Below are 17,251 nucleotides of genomic sequence, written 5' to 3'. Positions count from 1 at the left end.
GTGAGGGGATGTTTTTCTGGGAAGAAACATTATTTTGTTATATTCCAGTTTTATTCTTTAGTTTTCCTCAGGTGCTGTTTAATGAACAGTCAATATATCCATTATCTGCACCAAATCAAACTTGTCTCTCAGGTGTGCATGCTCAATATTGGCATTTATTTCTCACCTGAAGTTGCTCCCAGCTGATTGGGAAGCCATAACATTATTCTGTATACTAGATAAGTGATTTTGTAAACCGCTCTGGAAGCCTTTTTGGCTAAAGAGTGGAGTTAAAATGCTTTAAAAAATAAAAAAATAATGTGTAAGGTCAGTAGTTTGGATGTGTGTTTCCTCAGTGTCATAGCCAATAGTCCTCAGGTATCTGGGTGTAACTGTTGATATTGCTGGTGTGTGATTCTAATTGTCATTGTTGGCAGTTACTAGCCTCAGACATATTGTATACGATGATGTGAAGCAAAAGTCAGTATTAGGGAATAGAGAATAACATATAAGACCTAAAACAGATTTAAAAGGATGCAGCAAATTAAAATTGAACTTTTCTGAGAACAGGACAAGCCATGCAAACTTGACATCGTTGACTCAAATTTGAAAAGATTGAAAATATTAAAAACTGTTAGTGTTTGCTTTTGTGTGTGTTTCTTGTCTCCTCTCCCCTTCATTTAGTACAACTTTAAATATCTCAGGGTTGCTTCATACATTCTGTGGTAGTGAGCTGTAGTCAGATTTGGCTCACTGGTGCTTGCATCTGTAACATACATATGGTGGAAACATGCTTTCTTCTTGCATGCCATTGCTTTTTATAAGTGTTAATTTATGAAGTGGTCTTCAGTACAGGTGAGATCATAAAGATATTAAGATAGCTGTGTTCTCCCGATTAATTATAGACAAGCCAGTTATTCATTGGAAAAATCACTCTGCAGACAGTGGCTATATTCACACTTGATGGTAAGCCATGGTTAATGGTTTACCATGAATGCACAGATAACTCCTGCTTCATTCCTTTCCACCAGTGAGCAGAGAAGAAACGCACAATTATCCTTAGTTTAGCATTATATTCGAACCAGGGATCATGGTTTGTTTGGAACAGAATAAACCATTATCCCTGCTTCGGTTATAACACTAAGCCAGGGATTGTGGTTTGTTTTCTTCCTGCTCACTAGTAGGAATGAATGGAGCAGGAACAATCTGTGCATTTCTGGTAAACCATTAATTGTGTGGACACAGCTATTGCCTGGATAAGAAAAAAATTATTAGTGCTGAAACACCTATTAATATGCACGTTTTAATTTTGTAGTTAATGAATTAGGATGCAATCCATCTGCCATTGATGTCAAGACAATGAAAAATCTCCTGCCAATTTAAATCCATGGTTGTTTGCTAACAGCTTATTGCTTCAAAAGAATTAACATCAACACTCCTTAGAAAGATACCTTGTGGCAGAGTCTAACTAGTAAAGACCTTTTTGCTGGCATTCTCTGGAACTTCAGCTGCTTAACATGTGGTTTTATAAGTTACAAAGAAATGTAAGAACTATAGCAGAGCTGTAGCAAAGTCTCAGGTTAGGATGGCAACTTTAGGATGGCATTCAAATAAGCTGGGACGTCTCTATAGTTGAAAAAATTGTATAGTACTTGTACAGGTTAACAAAGGTATGACTCTTTATCTTGAAGCTAAAGTATTAAGGCTAATCAATACTTTTAAAAGAAGGTGCCTTTTATTGTAGCAAGAAGTAAATATCAAGCGAAAATTCCATGATTTGGGGGAGTAGAGGGAGAAGCTCATGGCAACAATCTGGAAGAGTAGAGGAAAAGGTTAGCAGCTCTTCTCTCCCCTGGCAAAGTGTTGCCTAGGATGAGGGAGTGCAGTAGAGCTTGGAGCATTCTTGCAGGCAGTTGGCACAGTGGTGTTGATGTCTCTGTTTGAACTACCTGCACTTCTCGTTTGAACTGCAAGAGCTTCAGTGGCACAGAGATAATGGATTGGTGCCCGATCTGTACGGCTTCTGGTACAAGACCCAAATATGAAGAGTCATATGAAAGTGATATCTCATCAAAAAGATTTTTTAAGCATGAGGTTAGGCTAAAGGAGAGATCAACATGGAAGCTAATTAAGCCTTCGTGGTGTTACTATAGTTACACTAGTAAAGCACACACCTGCTCCTAAACAAAACAGCATGTACAAATATTCTAAATCATTGCAATGGAATTCTTCAGAACTTCTCTACAGCATTTGGTATTTGTTGTTACCTTAGGCATGAAACTGCAGCAAACAGTGCAATGGTTTCATCCATTTTGACAAGCCCTGAGTACTTCAAGTTTGTATATGTTCTGTTTTAAGTGGCTACATTCAGGTGATCCTCAGTCTTCATAAACCATGTTTTATGAAGTTGTGAATGAGTGTCATGGCTGCACACTCCTCTCTTGCCCTTCCCTCCTCCTGTTGAGTGTCACCTGGTATGTTAACTGATGTTAAGCCAGAGTTTCTCAGTTCAAACGTAGTAGGGAACTCTGGCTTAATGCAAGCCAGGATCTTGGTACTGTCTAGTTATGCTTATCAATGGTTACATAAATGGTAGAAAATAATTGTCTAAATGTAGTCAGTGCCTTTGGAAAGCCATTTTATTCCAAGGGTGACTTGGAAAGAGATTGCAGGAAGATTGTCCTTTGGATGTAGTAGAGGACCTGTTTTGGTAATTTTGCTCTCTTATAGGTTTGTGACCTCAGTGGAGGTGTTGGCTACTATGCCTCAAGAGCATATCATTCTGCCCTGGTCCTGTCTAGGTGAAATGCATTGGTATTGAGCTCTTGTAGTACCTTGTCACACTCTCTCTTTCCAAACTTATTGTAAAGAATTGCTGGATCTACTTGTTAGTTCGAAAGCTCAGTGAATTGCTAATCATTATGAATTTATTTACTTAGTTCTTCAATTTTTATACATTATTTTCACACCCATTGCAGACACTATGTTAAGGGTTGCCATATTTGATTCATGTACTATTAAACTTGGGAATTCAAAGATCTTTAGGGGAAATGGCATACATGTATGCACAGTATATTGAACATGAGCTAAACAGGCACCTCAAAATAGAATAATTGAGGTTTTAGTGTGTAGACCAGAGATCACCAACCATTTTGGACCAGAAGGCGCATTTTAAATTTTGAGAGAGTACTGGGGGCACCAGTCACAAAATGGCTGCCATGAGGGTGTGGCATAACACAAAATGGCTGCTGTGGGACGTGGCATAACATAAATTAGAGGGTAGTCATGGTGAAGCTTTCCCCATAATTGTATTTCCATACTAGAAAGGTCTTGACCTGTTGAATTTATGCCTGCCATACAGCTGTTAAAAGCACAAGAACAGTGTTTGTCCCCCCAGTTCCAATCCTAAACAAAAGCCTAGGCTCCTATCCTATACCCACTTACCTAGAAGTAAGCCCCATTAAACACAAAAAGACTTCTCAGTAGACATATATAAATTAACTATGTAGTGAATTCTTAATGAGTTTCTGGTCTTCAGCTTTGGAAAGCAGAAAGCATGCCTAAGCCTCTTTGCAAAGTTTTCACATTTGCCTTTTTTGGTGATTGGGTTTTATTTAACATTTACCCACACTTATTGTGTAGTATTTGCAGGAAATAATTTCTAGGCACTACCTGACCTCAGATGAACTCAGCACAGAAAAGATGCATCCTGTTGCTAGGGAAAAAAGAAGGGCAAACTACGGAGATTTGAAAGATTAGAAACAAAGACAAAGTAGCAGGAAAACTGTTCTAAAGGGCGGGCAAAATAGCAGGTCTTTGGAATCTCAGGGATTCCTATTGCCTTGTTTATCAGTCACAGCTCTCACTTTACTTATTGGCTAATAATACTGACAGGCAAGAACAGCCAGACTGGCTGATTTCACATATATCGCTTAGAAGGTTACCTGGACATTTTGTTGCTCCTCGAAAGTAAGTTATGGAGCAAAATGTCCAGGTACTCTTTTTACTTTTTTAAAAAGAATGGAAAGCTCACATTATGGTCTACCTGCTAGGGGTGATACTGAAGGCCTTTGCAGATGCTATGGTGCCTGCAGGTGACAGGTTGGCACCCCATGATGTAGAATCTGTGGATAATGACAGGAAGTAATGGAAGCTTGTGCATTAATATGGGATATTGTCCCACAGGCTTCAGGACCTCTCCAACTGTAGAACAAAAGTATTATTATGTTATTTATTTCTTTATTAAATTTATATCCTGCCCTTCCTCCGAGAAGGAGCCCAGGGCGGCAAATAAAAACCCTAAAAGCACTTTAAAGCATCTTAAAAACAAAAGACTTTAAAACATTGTAAAACAAAACATCTTTAAAAACACATTTAAACATCTTAAAAACATATTTAAAAACACAACTTGAAAGTATCTTAAAAAGCAATTCCAGCACAGATGCAGACCGGGATATAGTCTCTACTTAAAAGGCTTGTTGAAAGAGGAAGGTCTTCAGTAGGTGCCAAAAAGGTAACAGAGATGAGAAGGAATTCCAAAGTGTTGATGCCACAACACTAAAAGTCTGCTTCCTAGGTTGTGCAGAACAGATCTCCTTTTAAGATGTTATCTGCAGGTGGCCGTCACCTGCAGAGTGCAATGATCGACTGAGTATATAAGGGGTAAAGTGATCTTTCGGGTATCCTGGTCCCAAGCTGTGTAGGGCTTTGTACACTAAAATCAGAACCTGTAGTATGCTGTAGATGTATTGTTACTAAGATGCACACTTGGGACTTTGCTTGGGGAGAGGGGATATTGAGCTTATCTCTGTGATGCATGCTAAATCTGGTTGTGTGGTCTCTTATTCCATGTTTCAATAAATCATCTGTACAATGGAAATCCTATGTGTGAATTAAAAGCAACTTTCATTTTGATCTCTTGTCTAAAGGTTTTAAAGCTGATTTTTAATTGTCTTGGGGATGCTTGCATAAAGACACATTTAAGCAGATTAATACAGCTGATTGTAATTAATACCTGCCTTGGGTATTGTTGCAAGAGAGGAAAAAACAACAATGGAGAAGGGAACTGGCTCTTTCATGGATTTGCAACATCTGATTTGGGTGGAGCAAACTCTCATATTCTAGCCTTTTAGATTGTCTTGTAAGCAGGAATTAAATATCTCTCTCTAGGATGGTATTTCAAGAGCTAGTGACTTAGCATGTACTTTGAGAAACTGCAAGGGACCTTCATTGGAAAATGGACTGCCTTCAAGTTGATCACAACTTATGGCTACCGTATGAATAGGTTTTCATGGTAAGCAGTATTCAGAGGGGGTTTACCATTGTCTTCCTCTGAAGCTAGTCCTCCCCAGCTGACTAGGGCCTGCTCAGCTTGCCACAGCTGCACAAGCCAGCCCCTTCCTTGTCCGCAACTGCCAGCTGGGGGGCAACTGGGCTCCTTGGGACTATGCAGCTTGCTCACAGCTGCACAGGTGGCAGGGCATGTAACCCCTGAGCCACTCACTGTGGGGGTGATCTTTAGCTGGCCCTTTATACCCAGGAGACACGAGTGGGGCTTTGAACTCACAGGCTCTGGACTCCCAGCCAGGCTCTCCTCCCCACTGTGCTATACTAGAAAATAAACTCATGATAACCAATGTTGTCTGTATCAGTTGAGGTTGGAAGTGACAAATAGGTTTCCTCCTTCTGCTTCCAGTGATTTTTGCAAACTTCTAAAGTCTGTCTTTCTCTTGTTCTTAATTCTTTGATCCTCCATACCAAAATTACAGAATTGGGAAGAATGCTATAAAAGTAAGAATATCTCTTTACTGTTCGTGAAGGGATATTGGGACAAAATAAAGTTTAGTCTTTGTGCGATTTTAGAGTGGATGTACTTTTATGAGGCCTTGAGTGGCTTCTAACAGTGGTAGTAAATTGAGGAAGATTTTGTGGAGAAGGGAGAAAACACTGTCAGAATCGGCTAAAAGTGTTGGTTGCCATAGCAGCAAAAATTCATACAGAGTAGTGTTGTGGGTTGAGGTTATCTTTCCATATATGTGCAGTTACTCAGCTTATAAAGAAACCTATTATTGTCTTTGTTCCTGTATCTGTTGGAATATTGAAGGAAGTGCTGTGCTCAGGTTGACTAAGCAGTGACCAAAATGAGGGGCAATATCTTTTTAATTGCTGAGGTGCTGAGGTGCAAAATGTTTGGCACACCTTTTTTCCCTTCTTCCTATGGCAACCAAAGTACTGATTGTGAATATCCATTCATGTCATGCCTTTCAGTAGAAAGCTGTTAAAAGTTTAGCATTTCATCTTCATACACATTTTTGATCACTTATGCATGCTTAATGTGCCAGCTACCAAACAAAAAATGTCCTGAAGTTATATTAGATCACAAACTAAATTTAATCATTACATTTGTGGCATGATATGAAGGGATTGTCCTTCCATTGAGGATTTATAGCATAATCCCAACTAAAGTAATATGAAAATTGAACCATTCTGGTATTTGAAAGTTGACCCAGTGTAGTTCTTGCTATTTGTATTGGGTGTCCATGTGCTACATTTATTTTCTTGCTTGTATTTTTTCTATGCCAAAGATGGGGAACCTGTGGCTCCAGATGTTATTGGGCTGCATCATCCATGACCATGTTGCCTGGAGTTGATGGAGTGGAATCCAACAAACACTTCAGTGGTTCCCAACCTTTGGTGTATACTCAATTCAGAACATAAGAATCCTGCTGGATTGGCCAAAAATCCACCTCGTCCATGATTCAGTTTCCAGCAGTGTCCAGACAGACTTTTAGAAAGATCACAAGCAGGGCTTAAAAGCAACAGAGCTCCCCACCTACTTTGTCCCCAATATCTGGTAATATACTCTCTCTAAATGTGGATTTATATTTAGCTACTGTTATTAATAGCCATTGATTGATGTTGCAGATTTAAAATGTCTTCATTGGTCTGGGTGATTCTCCCCCCCCCTTTATTCATAATAAAAGCATCAAGACTTTGACTTACCCATGGACAGCAGTTTGGGTTGGTTGGTGTTCTTATCTGAGCAACTGGAAACTTGACCACCCATACACGAAATGTGAAATTAATGCAGTGGTGACACACACCAGTGTCTCAGCACTTTTTCTTTTGCTGCTATCCTGTGCTCTCAGTGAGAAGAAATGAAGATTATATGGCATGGAGTGCAGTGATCTGCTTCTGCTGTCTTGCTGTTGTGATGAGTAGCTATCATGAATCTGACTGATGGCTGCTTTTCTAATATTTGGATGCTTTCAGAAATTTTTGGAACATGCCTTTGGTTCCCAAATATTTAAAAGTGTATTCCACTTAAAATGGGCAATTAAGCATTTCATAGTTCTAAAAGTAAGCCAACTTGGAATCTGGCATAATCTTCTGGATTTTTTTTTATAAAAAAAACTTTCTGAATTAAGAACATAAGAGCCTGCTGGATCGAGCCAGTAGTCCATTATCCTGTTCTCACGGAGGATAACCCAAAAGCAGGACCCGAGTGTAAGAGCATTCTTCCCTGCAACTACTGGCAACTGGTTTTCAGAAGCATACTGCATCTGATTATTGTGGCAGAGCACAGCCATCATGGCTAGCTATCGCCATTGATAGCCTTATTCACCATGAATTTGTTTAATCTTCTTTTAAAGCCATCTAAGTTGGTGGCCATCACTGTATCTTGTAGGAGTGAATTCCATAGTTTAACTGTGCGCTATGTGAAGTACTTTCTTTTATCTGTCCTGAATCTTCCAACATTCAGTTTCATTGATGTCCATGAGTTCTAGTGTTATAAGAGAGGGAGAAAAACTTTTTTCTATCTACTTTTCCCATGCCATGCATAAGTTTAAACACTTCTATTATGTCCCCTCTGACTCGCCTTTTCTGCTGCAACCTTTCCTCATAGGGAAGTTACCCAATCCCCTTGATCATTCTGGTTGTCCTTTTCTGAACCTTTTCCAACTTGACTGTATCCTTTTTGAGATGAAGTGACCAGAACTGTACACAGTATTCCAAATGCAGCTGCAGCATAGATTCATACAACAACATTACGATGTCAGCAGTTTTATTTTCAATACTTTTCCTAATGATCCCTAGCATGGAATTGGCCTTTTTCACAGCTGCCACATTTTGGGTTGACATCTTCATCAAGCTATTCACTGCGATCCCAAGGTCTTGTTTCTGGTCAGTCACTGCCAGTTCAGACCCCATTGGCTTATATGTGAAATTAAGTTTTTTTGCATAAGTTTACACTTGTTTACATTAAATTTCATATGCCATTTTACTGCACATTCACTCAGTTTGGAGAGGCCCTTTTGGAGCTCTTTGCAATCCCTTTTTGCTTCAGCAACCCTGAACAATTGAGTATCATCAGCAAACTTGGCTATAGAGTGGGAATAAGTTTCCAATGATCTCACCAGTGTCCCAGGACCCAACATACAGACTCATGATAAATTTATTCTGCAAGTTAATTTTTCCAAACCATGAAAACTCCATAGTATTCAAATAACGTTTTCAAATAAGAAAAGTCCTGTGAAAATCTGTACTTCTGCTAGGCTTGTATAGGGGAGGGAAGTTGGTGTTTTGGCACAGAATGTTGATCTTAAGTAGGTAACCTGAGGATAGAGACACACTGTTCTGCCGGTTCCAGTGCATCTTTTCTGAAAATGGGGGCACACAATGTTAGTCAAACCCTGCCCCTTTTTACTGTAAAACCTGGTGAGATCTGTTTCCCCCTCAATTCAGCTTCAACAGATTTCACAACTGATCAGCAGATCAATCTGTTGCCCCTCCAGATGTGGCCAATGAAAACACTTTGCTGTAGGCAATTATTGTGCTCACAGCCTAAGATGAGGAAGAGGAAGTAAAGTTGGTTCGTTACAAATCTGTTCTTGTGCTCATGTTGGACCACATGTTATGTATAGGCTTGGGATGAGCTCCCGACAATAACCCCTGTTCCATCTGTCTCCATCTTTGAGTAGTGAGCTTATATAGTTTATAAAGAAACTTCCTAGCATATGCTAGAAAATACATTCCATGAATAATGCAAATAATTTAACATGGTTAAACTGTATGTTGTATGTGGAAAAATTATTTTGTACATAGCAGCTTTCTTGCAATGCAAGGCTTTCTTCCTGTACTTCAGATACAATAAAATGCACTTCCACTCAGATGAAGATTGTTCACAAGAAAGCAGAGTGAACTGACCAATATATACTTCTTTGTATAACCCATGGTGTCTGTAAACCACCATTCTGTGTTTATTCCTCTCAAAGGCAATATTAAATCTTCATCTGTTAGAAAAGAAAAGAAAGACCCAGTGTGGTGTAGTGGTTAGAGCAGCCTTTCCCAACCAGTGTGCCTCCAGATGTTGTTGAACCACAACTCCCATCTTTCCTGACCATTGGCAATGCTGGCTGAGGCTGATGGAAGTTGTGGTCCAACAACATCTGGAGGCACACTGGTTGGGAAAGGCTGGGTTAGAGTGTCGGACTAGGACCTGGAAGACCAGGGTTCGAGTCCCCATGCAGCCATGAAGCTCATTGGGTGACCTTGGGCCAGTCACTGTGTCTCAGCCTAATTTACCTCACAGGGTTATTGTGGGGATTAAATGAGGAGGGGGAGATCCATGTTTGTACACAACCTTGAGCTCCTTAGAGAAAATGTGGGATATAAATGTAATAATCATAATCTTTTTCTTATTTAATACTACAAATTCTGCACAGATTAAGATACTGTCATCTAACTAATCCAGAATAACCACTGTAATATTTATTTGTAATAGGTCTATCAAAGCTGAACTTGCTTAGCTTGAATTGCCATTGTTGGTGTTTCAGTTATAGGTTTCATTTCTTTTCTAAATTCTCTCTAGGAATCTTTCTGTCAACATATAAAGCTGCCTTGTATCAAGTCAGACCCCTGGGCCATCTGTCTCAGTATTGTCTACTTTATACTGCAGCAGCTCTTAAAAGATCTCAAACGGCCTTGCTACTTGGGGATTTTTACTGAGATCCCAGGGACTGATGGACCTCAATGCAAGCAAAGCATGTTCTCTACTCCGGAAATATGGACTCTCCCCAGCTCTGTAAATGGATACACTACTGTCAGTTAGTCCAACCATAAATTTAAATTAAATATCACTTAGTGGTAAAATTCCTCCTGTACATGGTGAAGGTCCCAAGTTCAATCCCTGGGATCTCTAGTTGAGAAGATCAGGTAGAAGGACCTGCCTGAGTCCCTGAAGAGCAACTGCCAAATAGATTTGACAATACAGTAGATGGGTCAGTGGTTCAACTTGGCAAAATGCAGCTTTAGTTTTCCCCCAAACTGATTTAATCTGATTTAGACTGTTACAAAGTAAAAATATTGAACCAACAGATAAAGCTATAAGAATACAAATAAAAGCATGCACCTAAAATACCCAGATATTTCTACTGCTACTAAAACTTGGCCTAAATATTAGTCTTCTATTTCTTACACAAAAGTCACCCTGGACTTAGCTTGGCAGATCTCTAGATCAAGGAAGTTGTAAAGGTGGGAAATGAAATGCTACAGTATGCCCTTCTCTGGAATTGATTGAAAGTTAGTATCTTCGTGGAGAACCCTTGAGCTCATTGATACTTCTCTTTCAATATGTTACAGACTTGCATGTTAAAGAATGCTTTATATTGATGTCAGAATATAGACTTGCAAGCCTGGTTAAACCTTCACCATGTATCCCTGAGAGTTTGAGCATCCCAAAGGTTAGCCTGTGAAAATACTTAGCACTATGGCAATCCACTTGCAACATTCCTTGCAACCCCCCCCCTTTTTAGCATATTAATGCCAATTATTTTACCATTTGATTTTACTATTTTTCTCTGTTGCTTAAAGACACAGCTAAATGTTGGGTGTAATGTGTTCTCTGTTGAACAGAGATGAAGGATGCAATCTTAAAATGTTTATAAGATGCAGCCCTTCGGCATGCACACTTGGAAGGATGAGATAGGAAGAAAGAGTGAGATGAGTTTAAGCTGCTTGTGATGATTATTTGCATTATTTCATTCACAAAAACGAAGTTATGCAAATGAAAGGCAAGGGAAGCTGAACATATGCAATTTTTAAACAACTCGTATCCTTTGGATGGTTTTATCTTTTTCAATACTTATAAGTGATGTGGGTAGAATATCTTTCCTAACTGCGAACAGATTGTTGTGTGAAGTGACTTTTGGATTTTATCTATTGCCTAGGTATATTATGTCTACGGCCATATTACCTTGAACATGCCTAATCTCATCTGATCTCGGAAGCTAAGCAGGATCAGGCCTGGTTAGTACTAGGATGGGAGACCGCCTGGGAATACCAGGTGCTGTAAGCTTAGAGGAAGGCAATGGTAAACCACCTCTGAATACCTCTTACCATGAAAACCCTATGAATATATCCAAAAGATTCATAGGGTCGCCATAAATCGTAATCGAAGTCATATAACAACACAGGTATATTATGTAGATTCTATTCTCTGCTCTCTCTTCTCTCTCTCTCCCCCCTCCACAATGCAAAGGCCATTTTCACCATTATAAAAGACAAGCTTTCATGTAGAGAGTCAAGATATTGAATTTCTGACTAGTAGACAAAATAGTTCAATACTCAATAATACAGTGTGTTTATCATTTCCCAGGACAATTTGAACCTTGATTTTGTTAAAGATTCCTGAGGCAGGGGATTATCTTTCTTTCAGATAAATGAGAATGATTTCTCTAAGGATTGACTGGAGAATGGGAGAATGGCAGAATTTATTCTGAAGACCTTTAGTGCAGTTGTGTCAAGTCATTCAGCATGCATTAATAGAGTTTGTGGTGGAATGCTAGCCTTCTGGCGTGATTGTTTTTTTGGGGGGGGAACAGGGTGGGGGATGTTGCCTGCCAACACTTTTTATTTTATATAATTTTATATAATTCTTAAAGAGGCAAATGATTAGCCATGGCCAAAAAGCAAATTAGTCCCAAGTAGAGGCTTTGCATTGTATTGATTTCCAGATGTAGCTAGTTGACAAATTTACATGCTTTCTCATTTATGGTAAAGAAATACGTTACTGTTCATAGACCATTTACAGTGCTCAACTCCAACAATAAACATGCCAAACCTTTGAGTAATGGTAAATGGTAATCTTGTGGCACCCTAAAGACAAATAATTTTATTATGGCATAAGCTTTTGTGGACTCAAGCCCACTTCATCAGATTAATGAAGCAGATTGGAAATAATTGCTGATCTGCTACTGTATGCCTATTTAACATATATTTAAGCTCTGTTTATCACTGACTGTAATTTTTAAATCTCATTGCCATTCAACACTCATCTTACAGTTTTTTTCCTTTATACATCTACAAACTAAGATTTCACGTCATGCATCTGACCAAGTGGGCTTGAGTCCACTTATATCAGAGTATATTAAAGGGGGGAAATTGCTTTTTGTGACTATATTGATAACAGACATGTACATATTAAGCATTCTCCATATGATTCTCTATTTAGTAGTAGCTGTGTGGAGAGAGGGAGTGAAGCATAAAGTTCAAAGTTGGGAATGCTCTTTACAGCAATTTCTGTTTAACTCTGTAGCAAGAACTGGGGCTTTTGAATATAGTAATTTCTAAGCCATGGCCAAGAATGTGATGGAATAAGTCATCAATGTTCTTAAAGAAGAAATGAGATAAGGATAATATATCTTGAACATATGGGCAAAATGGGGAGACATTGGTTCCTGAATCGAGCAGTATTTTAATCACTCTAAATTATTACTGGTATTTTAAGTGGTAATGCTTTCAATTTTAAGCTAATATTGCTGGAGTTCCTAGGACTGCTATAATTTTTCATCTGTAGCTGCAGTCAGGTTTGAGGAAAGCATTAAAAACAGTACAGAGGAGAGGGCTTGTAAATGGCTTCATTATGACTTGTAATATGCAGTGAAAGTGTAAAACCCCAGGAGGTTCAATCCTGAGCAGAACTTTTTTTTGTTGGATTATCATACCCTTGCAACACGATACCTTTCCATGTTTTTCATGGAAGGACTTGAATAGGACATTGTTTTGTAGTGTTGATTGTGCTACGGAAAGAAGGTGACACATGCTTGCAACAGGGATTAATTCTAGCTCAGAAATCAGTCTTCCAAGAATATCAGAACAGAACTGGAAGAGTATAGCCATGCTTTTCCTAATAACAGAGCTGGTATTGCCTTTGAAGTGTTCCATTTGTATATCAATGGATATTTTAAAAAATGCACTCCTATGTTGCCTTTCTGTTAGCACCTATGATAGTTTATAATTTTAAAATGCTATGTAAGAAGCTACCTTATACTTTTAGGCCACTATGCTGCCTTATACTTAGTCAGACCATTAGCTCAGTAATTCTCTACACTAATCTGAAGTGGCTCTGCAGGATTTTGGACAGACGTCTCTCCTGGCCCTACCTGGAGATGCCGGGATTGAATCTGCAACCTTCTGCATGCAAAGCAAATAATGTATATCTGAGCTATGGCTCTTCCTTTACTAGAACCAAACAAATGTTACAAAATATAGAACAGCAGATTTCTTTTAGGCCGTTGGTGGTCCCAGGAGTCAATGGCATTAGCTCTGCCGCCTGGACTTCTATCCAGGCACATGGGTCTTCAGGTAGTTTGAGGGAAAGTGAGGGAGAGAAGAATGAGCAGTGAACTCCTAATGAAGCTGGAAAGGGGAGAAGAAAATTCTTGTAATCATATACTTTTTAAATGTATCATTACCTTTTTATTTTAATAAACTGTAACAATTGAAGTTCATTTGCACTCATACAAATAAACTTGTCTGTAACTTCTCACATTTTGTTGTGGAGTGATTGTCAGGGGTTCATCCTTGGACCTCATGTAGGGCTTTAGAGGCACTTGGAAACATTGTGCTTTCTCAGTGCCTCCAAAGCCAACATGACTTCAGAGACAAACTGTTCTCCTTTTTTCAAGTCTGGAATCTGGGTTAGGGTTGGGGAGGGGTCTCATCTGTAACATTGGGCTGTGTTTTGGAGCGTTTCCAGTGCTCATCACAACTATAGGGGCAAGCACCTGCCCTTCTCAAAATCCTAGAACTTTGGGAAAGGGTGGGGTTCATCTCTGCAGTTGCATTGAGTTGTTGAGGTACTCCAAAGATTAGTGTGATGCCAAAACACTGGCCTTCTCTTGAATTAGAGGCAGACAGATGACCTCAAATCTTGATGGACTATCAAAGCCAGTCAAAATTTGTGGGCTCTTGGCAATGCATCACTGTCTTGGCTGGTGTCTGTGACTTTCATATCATAAATTTAGATCCGACCTTGAGCCAGTCACTGCCTCTCAGCCTCAGAGGAAGGCAATGGTAAACCCCATCTGAATACTGCTTACCATGAAAACCCTATTCATAGGGTCACCATAAGTTGGGGTCGGCTTGAAAACAGTCCATTTCCATGGTGGAATAGTGTAGGGTCAATTCTCTCTCTCTTTTCCCTCCCTCCCTCCCTCTGTTTAATAAAAAAAATGCTGAATGGGGGAAGGAAAAGTGTCTGTGTACATCAGAGAAAAAGAGATATTTAAATACTTTGGAAAGGTCTTCTTTCTCCCACCCCTCCCAGCTTTTTATGCAATTTATTAACCAGACACTCATAGAAAAAAAACATTTGCCACTTAATAGAATCTTAGTGGAACTCTGTGTGTTATCTGAGGAGACTGCCGCAAAGACAGAGGATCAAATATTCAGAGATCCTTTGTTGCTTAATCAATGAAACGTAAAGTCTGGGAGCTGACTTAGTGAGAATATCTTTCTGTCTCTTACACCTGACATCAATCCCTGTGTAACCTTTTATTTATATGCCTTTTAAAGAGGCTAGAATGCAAGTGAAATATGCCAGATTGACTTTCTTGAACATTGAAGCCTTTTATCGAAGAACAAGAAAAAGAAAAGGGGGGGGGGGGAGATATAGCTCAGCTGGCAGGAGTGCTGCCTTCCCTGCCATTGTGTCCTTAACCCTATATTAGAGCAGAGAGGGGAATGTTTATTCCCCTTGTCACCCCCATTCTTCCTGTTATGGAATTCTGCCAGTATGACAAGAGCAGGATGGGCGCTGCTAAATCTTCTGCTATAATAGGATTCAGTAGGAAGAGTGCATTTGATCCAGGCAAGCATCTGAAACCCTGGTCTGAGGATGGGGTGGGGGAGAAAAATGCATTACATGGCTGTTAGCTGGTCTCTTTAGTCCTTGTGCTGACACAAATACGGTGTCATTTTTTAGAAGGATCCCTCATCTTTAGTGTGAAATGAAATAGAAGAGAGTGTTTTGATGAGGCCTTGTTGGTGGTTCTGTGTGACTTTGCAGTTTGATGCACAGTCACTTGGGATGGGCCTTCAACACAATAATGCTGACTCTTTTAGAAGTCCTTTTCCCTGGAAATAAGGCACCTTAAATTTTAGGCATATGCTGAAGACTCTTCTTTTCACTGAGACCTTCCCAAATTAGTTCTTTCTGTCCTCTTTTCTTTCTTTATTTTCATTGCAAGCATTTTGATTACATGAATATTGTTTTTATATTGCTTTTATGTGCATTTTTTCCTGTACACCAGATTGGTATTTTCTAACTGAAAGTGGTTTAAAAATCTTGCAAATAAAAAAATGTTTCATTGTCCTCTTTGAACAGATCCAATTAGTCTTCATGTGGCTCCACCAGCTTTGTTCTGCATTTATTTCCTTAGTTTAGAGAAGTTTGTTATAATAAGATTTGAGAACCAGTGCTCCAGGGCATTCACAATATGCTTGTCACTGAGCATGATGTGTGCTGCAGAAATAGTCCAGCGCATGTATTCTGAGAAATAATGTGAAATCAGTGCTTCCAAAGCACATGAGTGGAACATGAATGTATGTTGGTGGCAAAGCCATATAACAATTCTTGTCTTCCTGATGCTTTGTGTGAATCCCATAATAAAAGTGCCTCTTGAAACAATTCTACAAGTGGTTGCTAGCTCCTAAAAAAGCATGCTTATTTTTTGCCCCTGTGATAATTCCAAGATACCAAGAAAAATGTGGCATCCATTTGTGCGAAGTAGCCATGGCCTTGCACAGGGCATTTGAGCACCCACACATGTATGTACATACTTCAGATCCATTGGCCCATCTTGAAATGCAACTAGGTAGTTGGGTTTTTATGTAGTACTTGTTATCTTACCAATACCAAGACCTAACTTAAGTTAGATGTGACTTTATTTAACTTCCTTAAAGTTCATGGTGGTGGAATTAGGACTATAGGTTATTTATTTATTTATTTATTATTTGATTATATCCTGCGCTTCCTCCCAGCAGGAGCCCAGGGTGGCAAATAGAAGCGCTAAAACACTTTAAAACATCATAAAAACAGACCTTAAAATACATTAAAACAAGAGGTTAAAAACATTCTTTTTTTAAAAAAAAGCTTTAAAAACATCTTTTAAAAAAGGGTTAAAAACATTATTTAAAAAACCATATTAACACGCAATTCTAACACATACTGGGATAGATCTCAACTTAAAAGGCTTGTTGAAAGAGGAAAGTCTTCAAAAGGGGCCGAAAAGATAGCAGAGATGGCGCCTGCCTAATATTCAAGGGGAGGGAATTCCACAGGGAAATTAAATGAAATTATAGAGTACAGTCCCTAAAGCTGATGCTATGCAATCTTTATTTACTTCATATTTACTTTAAAATTCCTTTTAAAATGAATGTAGGTGCTCTAGCAATGGCTTTTAAGAACATAGTAAGACCGTTATTCCCTCTATCTCAGTGCATTATACTACACTGTCTACAGTGACTGACAGTGGCTCCACAGAGGTTTAGACATGGTTCTTCCCCAAACCTGCTTGGACATGCTGGAAATTGACCCTGGCGCCGTCTGCCTAGAAGCATGTGCCTAACATTGAACTTAATATTGACAACTCCAGAATAGCAGCAGAAGCATTCTCCTACATCTAAACTGTGGTGTCTCTTTTTCTGTTCAGTATTGGCAATTGCCCAGCAGTACTGAGTGATAGCTAGGCACTATCTCAAGTAGGTGTTTAAAAGTTGTTCTTGGAACAAAACACTTAACTGCAGATGGCAACATTAAAGAGCATAATGTATGTGATACTTTGCTTTTTAGAGAGCCAAGATATTTTATAAGTATAGCACCATCTTGTCTCTGGAGAGTATATTTTGGATTATGTTTCCTTCTGCTGTGAGAAGGTAACTAACTCATTTCCTTTAGAGTTTCTTTGAGAAACAGTGGTTTGTGTCCCAA

At 39.1% G+C, this 17,251-nt stretch overlaps 1 protein-coding gene and 1 pseudogene across 6 annotated transcripts in view; both read left to right on the top strand.

The window, feature by feature from the left end:
• SRGAP2 (SLIT-ROBO Rho GTPase activating protein 2) overlaps window positions 1-17,251 on the top strand; it is a 332,663-nt gene that overhangs the window by 59,138 nt on the left and 256,274 nt on the right. The window lies entirely within an intron of this gene.
• Window positions 11,217-11,335, top strand: LOC133388256 (5S ribosomal RNA; annotated as a pseudogene).

The sequence above is a fragment of the Rhineura floridana genome, chromosome 6, assembly GCF_030035675.1.
Source record: "Rhineura floridana isolate rRhiFlo1 chromosome 6, rRhiFlo1.hap2, whole genome shotgun sequence".
Lineage (NCBI taxonomy): Eukaryota > Metazoa > Chordata > Lepidosauria > Squamata > Rhineuridae > Rhineura > Rhineura floridana.
The sequence above is the reverse complement of the archived record's forward strand: the minus strand, read 5'-3'. Positions and strand labels throughout refer to the sequence as shown.